This window comes from Chroicocephalus ridibundus, chromosome 17 (genome assembly GCF_963924245.1).
Source record: "Chroicocephalus ridibundus chromosome 17, bChrRid1.1, whole genome shotgun sequence".
Classification (NCBI taxonomy): Eukaryota; Metazoa; Chordata; class Aves; order Charadriiformes; family Laridae; genus Chroicocephalus; species Chroicocephalus ridibundus.
Genome location: NC_086300.1, coordinates 8,093,444 through 8,100,032, shown reverse-complemented (window position 1 = coordinate 8,100,032; position 6,589 = coordinate 8,093,444).

The window sequence follows — 6,589 nt, the reverse complement described above, 5'->3', positions numbered from 1 at the left end:
AGGCAGCAGCCTCCTTGGGCTTGGAGACACTTTGCATTATCTTGAAAGAGGACTTGGCACTTGGCTGAGGTTGCCCTTCACTGAAAAGATTGGCAGCAGCCTGGTTGGGCCGGGGTGATCCTCACAGTACTGTGTCTGGTAACCCTTTTGCCTCACTGCACAGTTTCTAGCTCCTGGCTCAGCAGATGCCTTTGACATGCTTGTGGTGGAGTGACAGACTCCTGGCAGACTGTTCCTCAAATATGTATGTGCTCTACTGCCTCTCTGCCCTCTCTCACAGGTGCTCCTGCAGCCCAGAGACATGTCCTGCTATGACCAGTGCCAGCCCTGCCGGCCCTGTGGCCCCACCCCGCTGGCCAACAGCTGCAATGAGCCCTGTGTCAGGCAGTACCAGAACTCCACCGTCATCATCGAGCCCTCCCCCGTGGTGGTGACCCTGCCCGGCCCCATCCTCAGCTCCTTCCCGCAGAACACCGTTGTGGGATCCTCCACCTCCGCTGCCGTTGGCAGCATCCTCAGCTGTGATGGAGTGCCCATCAACTCTGGGTTCTGTGACCTCTCTGACATTTCCAGCCGCTACTATGGCAGAAGGTGTCCCCCCTGCTAAATGCGCTGGTGACAGCCCTGACAAGGGCCCCCAGGAACCTGATGCTGGATTGAAGACAAAGCTCCTGGCCATTGATTTTAGGGAGGCTGAGCATCCATTGCTGCCCTTCCAAAGGAGAGCTGATGGGTTTCACTGAAAATCTGGCCAAAGTCTAACTTCCGTGCCTTATTCTCTCTCCCATTTCTTCTGGTATTTTTTGTTCTTCTAGGCCATAAGACGTGCAAAGCCGCCATGGGGCATCTGCTGGCCCCTCACCCTCTGTGGGACAGGCCTGTGGGGTCTCAACTGTGGGCAATGGCAGCAGACTTCTGTCATCTGCTGGTCCTCTCCCTGCTCTGGCCACCTCCTCTACAAGTGTACTTCTTTCCACCTCAGAGTCATTAAAGTTTTCTCATACTTACGTCTGCTTTCGTGTAATCATTTTCATGGTCAACATTGCCTTGTATGCCAAGGAAGAAAGGCATTGTCTTGGGTGGTGGGGGATAAGGTGCGGGCACAAGCAGAAGAGGAAGGGGAGGGTGGGACATGGGGTAATGGGTCCCTTCCAATCACTGTCCCTTGGAGCTGAGGAAGATATACTCATCTCCTCCACAGCCAGTGGGTATCAGGCCCTGTATTCCAGCATCTCTGCTCACATGGAATCTCTTGGCATCAGAACACGTCCTGCAACAAGGAGACTGACCGTTGCTTTCCCTTAGAGAGTGCTCCCCAGTGCTGCTGGAGGCTCTGAGAGGTCAGCAGCTCACAAGCCTGTGCAGAAGGGAATTCCTCCTGCTCTGGATAGCCCTGTGGTGGGAAAAGAAGCTCAGTCAGAAGGTGGCCCCCAAGGATGCAGGAGCAAAGATGGTGTGAGAAAAAGCCTTTAGAGCAACATCCGGCCTTCTCATCCTTGTCCTCACACTTGTCCCCTGAATGAGGGCACACGGCCTGAACGCAAGGCCAAGGGTAGTAAGGGCAGCCCACCTATACACCCTCTACCCCGAAAGAATTTCCTGCACAGCCCAGCAGTTACACAGATGTGCAAGGCTAAGGGGACTCACAGGTTGATGTTGGAATCATGAAATAGCTTTCCCTAAGGCCAGCTCTTCTCCTCACGGAGCCTGTTACTCACTTCCGCTTGCTGGTCTACTCCCCTACCGAGATCTTGCATAGAGCTGTACAGCCTGGTCACACTGCAGAAGAAATGGGGCAGGGCTGTGGGAAACCTATGAGGTACTGCATGAGAAGGGCTCCAAGGATGGGCAGAGTGCACTGGGGAGAGCAGGTCCTCCAGATCTCAGCACACGGCCATGCAGCAATTGGAGGGTCCGCATGGTGGTTCTGAGTATTTTTGAAAATTATTGCAATCATGTAATTCCAGGAAGGAGCATTGCCAGAGGGCAGGTTTTCCATCTTTCTTTGAACTCCAGCCGCTAAGGGACACGTCTCAGAGCAGAGACTCAAAGAAACAGGCCCACAGGAAACCCTGAGGAAGCAGTGTGCAGCAGGGAGATCCAGAAAGCAAAGAGCAGCAGCGGGGAACTATTGCACAAACCCCCACAACCTCCTGCATTGCCCACCAGCTCACCAGAGCCATTGGGCAGAATAACCACATAACCCCTGGTGAAAACAAGGGAACCTGAGAGTCTTTCACCACCCTTCTATTTCTTCTCAGGCCACTGGCACTGTCCTCTCCTGGAAGAGGATCTTGTCTTGCAAATCCCTGGGTGAACAGGGGAAGCATCGCTGCCAAGGGACACCTGAGGGCCCCTTCCCCCAAGCTCAGACCCATCCCCTCCCTCCCCTGGGCTCTTGCACAGCCAAGGAAGCTCCCTGCACCGGGGTGTCATGCAAAGCACAGAGGTAGAAGGCACTGTCAGAGAGCTCGACTTTCTCCAGCTGGAGGAGGCTGTATTTCTCGGTGGTGTTCAGCACGGTGGTGAGACAGCCACTGGGCTTGTAGCCAGCTGCTGCCTGATAGGAGATACGCTGTGGAGCTTGTCCTTTCTTCTGTTTGTATCAGAGCAAGGCATCAAAGCTGGAGGTTTGGTAGGTGCAGGTGGTTTCAGAGGTGTCTCCCTGCTTCACTGTGACTTGTGCTTCTTGCTGGGTGACAGTGGTCTATCCCATGGTGCCTGGAAGAAAAAGAGGGTCAGTGACTGTGCAGGGAAAGACTCTGAAATGCAAAACAAGAGGAGATGCAAAATGTCAGAGGAGCAGGCTCCCTTTTCCTTTCTCTGCAGCACTAGCCCCATGGATGGGTACAGCAAGGCGGTATCTTTGAGCAGGCAGCCTCACACCTCAGCTCAGCGTGGATCCCACAACACAGTAATGCCAACTACCTCACACAGGGATACCCCCAGAGGAGAGCTGTGCTTTCACCCACACTTTTAATTTCCACTCTCCTGCTGCCTGGAGTGCCCAGGGAAGAGCCTGTGGTGCCTGGCCCTCCTGTGCTGGCTCCAGGTCACCTCCAGCATGGTGAGAGATCATGGGAACACCTGTGAGCACTTTCATGCTGCTCCCCATTCCCTGTCCTCTCAGGAGGCTCCGAAGTCAAGGTAGGGAGGGAAAAGAAAGCCCAGGCACTGAGGACTTGCAGGAGGAATGGATAGTCCGGGCAAGCTGCATGACATGCACCAGCCTGGAGAGAGACTGGGACACCCTAAGAGCGTGAGTGGCATGAGAGAGCTTTCATGTCCCTGCATCAGCTTTCAAAAAACCCTGTGTGTCAAAACACAAGTACAAGGTCAGGAAAGGTGTACTACCAAGATAGAAAAGAGCTTCTGCAATGGTATGTCTGTGAAACACTGGGCTCGGAGAGATCAGAAGAGAGAGGCAGAGAGAGGTGGATGGGTGGCAAGAGAAAAGGAAAGCAAGGGGTCTATGATGGTCAGGAGAGGAGCTCTTTCTTCTTGGTCTCATCTTTTCTCTATGTAGCAGTATCTTGAGAAAGCAGGTGCATTTGCCCATAATTCAAGAGCAGCTCCCCGCAGAGACGTGTTGAGGGGGTGTGGGTCTCCTGGGAAGAAGAGGAATCATGCCTCCAGTCAAAGACAATCCTTACCCAGTGGTTGCCTCAGGAAGGCAGAGAGGACGAGATACCTGATGTGCGTGCTGAGACTGATCCTCTTGCATGTGTGGGACAGACTCAGAAAACCCACACGTCCCCACCAAGAGCCCCGAGAGAGCAGAGCTGCCGGAAATGGCTCTGCAAGGGGAACAAAGAATGAAATGGGGAGGAGAAAATGCTTGTTCTTAGCGCATCTCAAATGCCTGTGCTGCGGTTTTCCCTTCCCCAGTACTGGCACATGTTGCTCCTGCAGTCAACAGCTTCTGCCTTTGCAAGGTGAGGGGTGAAAGGGGGATAGGCCTCTCTGCACATCCCCCTCTGCAACGTGTTGGGAGTGTCTCCTTCCCTGATGCCTGCGTCCTCTCTCTCTCCATCCTCAAGCCCTTGGCTGGGTTGGCCTCTCCTGGCTCCTGCATGGTGTCTAGTCCCAAGCTCCTTTCAGCATACCCAAACCCGCAGGTCTCAGAAACACAACGGTCAACACCCCCACACCCTGCAGACACCAGCTGCCCTACTCAGCCCAACGAGGCACTGGGCACTTTCTTCCTCTGTCCAAAAGAAGATGTCTCAGGAACCAACAAATCAAGTTTCCTGCCACACTTCCCATCCCATCTCATAAATCGTTCCCATCTCAAGCTCATTGGGGAAAAAAACACACTCAAACCCAAAGAGACAGTCCTTCCACTTGACCATAGCCCTTCCATTCTCACTTTCCTCAACACAGGTAGGATCTCCATTTGTCCTCTCCTTACTTTTAGCATTTAACAAACCAACTAACCCAACTGTCTTTACTCTTTCCATAGCATAATTTAGGTTGGACAGCACCTCTGCAGGTCACCAATTTCAAGAGCTTGCTCAGAGCAGGCCATACCTGCATGTTTGTTAAAGCCGGAAAAACCGTTTGTCTGGCACCTTGCTTCCTGATGCTGCACTTGCAGAGCACAGCTGGGAGAGGGACTCCTTCCAAGGGAGGCAGGTCCCAGTTGGGGGGACCTGAATGGGAGCCTTCCAGGCCAGGTGAGGACCCTTGGAAAATGCCAACCTTTCTGGGAGGTTCTCAGGGCACAAGGCTTGTCCTCCCGGTGCCTGTGCAGTGCTGGGCACAGCCTTCTGCCACCACTCCTCTGGCTCTCCCGGCTGCTCCAGTGCTAAAAGCAGATGAGGAGATGGTCACCTCAGCAGAGCAGCTCCCTGAGCTCAAATGAGCCACGTTCACTGACAGATGTTGGGGCTTGGCTCAGGCAGCTTGAAATCTCCTCCTGATGCCACCTGCTAATTAATATTAGTTTGTCTTTTGAAGAGATGGTATTTATCTTAAGGCAACTTCATCAGGCCAGCTTCCTCTCTGGTGTCCCAGCCCCAGCATTTGCAGCTGCAGGCCATGGGGCTCACCCCCCGCACACAACCCTTTGCTGCCATGTGAGCGTGTCAGGGCAGCACCTCTCCCTGCATTGAACCTGGAACTGGTCCCAGACCTCCACAACTGCCTTACGGCAATCACCAGGGATGGGCCGGAGCTTGCAAAACGTCGGGATCATTTTGACTTGTAAAGTGGAGAATGCCTGGAGCTGCAGCAATAGGGATGGTCTTGAGCTTTGACTTTGTCTCTCATGGACTGAACTGGTATGTGAACATGGTTGAATTTCAAAAAAAGACCCCGCTGCTTGGACCTCAATACACCTTCTCTCTTTCCTGTAATGAGAACACAATCAGTTGAACTACCGGCCAACGCACAAAAGCCCAAAAGCCCTCTGCTGTCACTAAATCCACCAACAGTGGCTGGCGCCGCATGTGTCTTCTTAGCAGTAGGCTTTCAAGGACTTGCCTCAGGGGCACAGGGGCAGAGAGCTGCCCGTGGAGTCCTGCTTCTCAGAGTGTGGGAAGAAGCTGGGCTTCCTCATGTGCATATGCATCTGTCTGCACCTGGGGGCATATTTGTGCCTCTGTACTTGCATTTGTGTGGGCATTTGCAAATGCACACGTGAGAGTGAGTGTCTGCCAGCGTGCGTGTGAACGAGGACATTTCTGTTTATGTCTGTGCATGTGTTTGTGTCCACACACATTTTTGCAGGTGTGGAGGTAAGTGTGTGTGTGTTGTCAGTGTGCGTGCCTTTGTATGTCTGTGGGCATACATGTGAGCAGACGAACACATGTCTGTGTTTGTACAGGAGCTTGCATATATATATAGGTGCACGTGTGTATAAGCACATGTGAACACTTATGTGGTGACAAGTCTCAGGGGTGAACGTGTGTGTGTGTGTGCCTGCACAGGGGTTCCCGTGTAACTGGATGTATATGCACATGTATTTTTATGTGTGCTGGCATGTCATAGCACCGTAGAATATCCCGAGTTGGAAGGGACTCATAAGGATCATCGCGTCCAACTCCCTGCTGCTTGCAGGACTACCTAAAACTAAACCATATGACTAAGAGCATCATCCATACGTTCCTTCAACTCTGACAGGCTTGGTGCTGTGACTACTTCCCTGGGGAGCTTGTTCCAGTGACCGATCTCCCTTTCAGTGAAGAACCTTTTCCTAATGTTCAATCTGAGCTTCTCTGATGCAGCTTCATACCATTTCTATGTGTCCTGTCACTGGTCACCAGAAAGAGGAGATCAGCACCTGCCCTTCCACTGCCCCTCCTTGAGGAAATTGTGGACTGCAATGAGGTCACCCCTCAGCCTTCTCTTCTCCAAGCTGAACCTACCAAGTGACCTCAGCCACTCCTCCTAAGTCTTGCCCTCGAGACCTTTCACCATCTTGATCACCGTTCTCTTGGACACACTCCAATAGTTTGCTGTCCTTCTTAAGTTGAGGCGCCCATAACCGCACACAGGACTCGAGGTGGGGCCACACTAGTGCAGTGTAGAGTGGGACAATCATCTCCCAAAAACAGCTAGCTACGCTGGGCTTGATGCACCCCAGCAC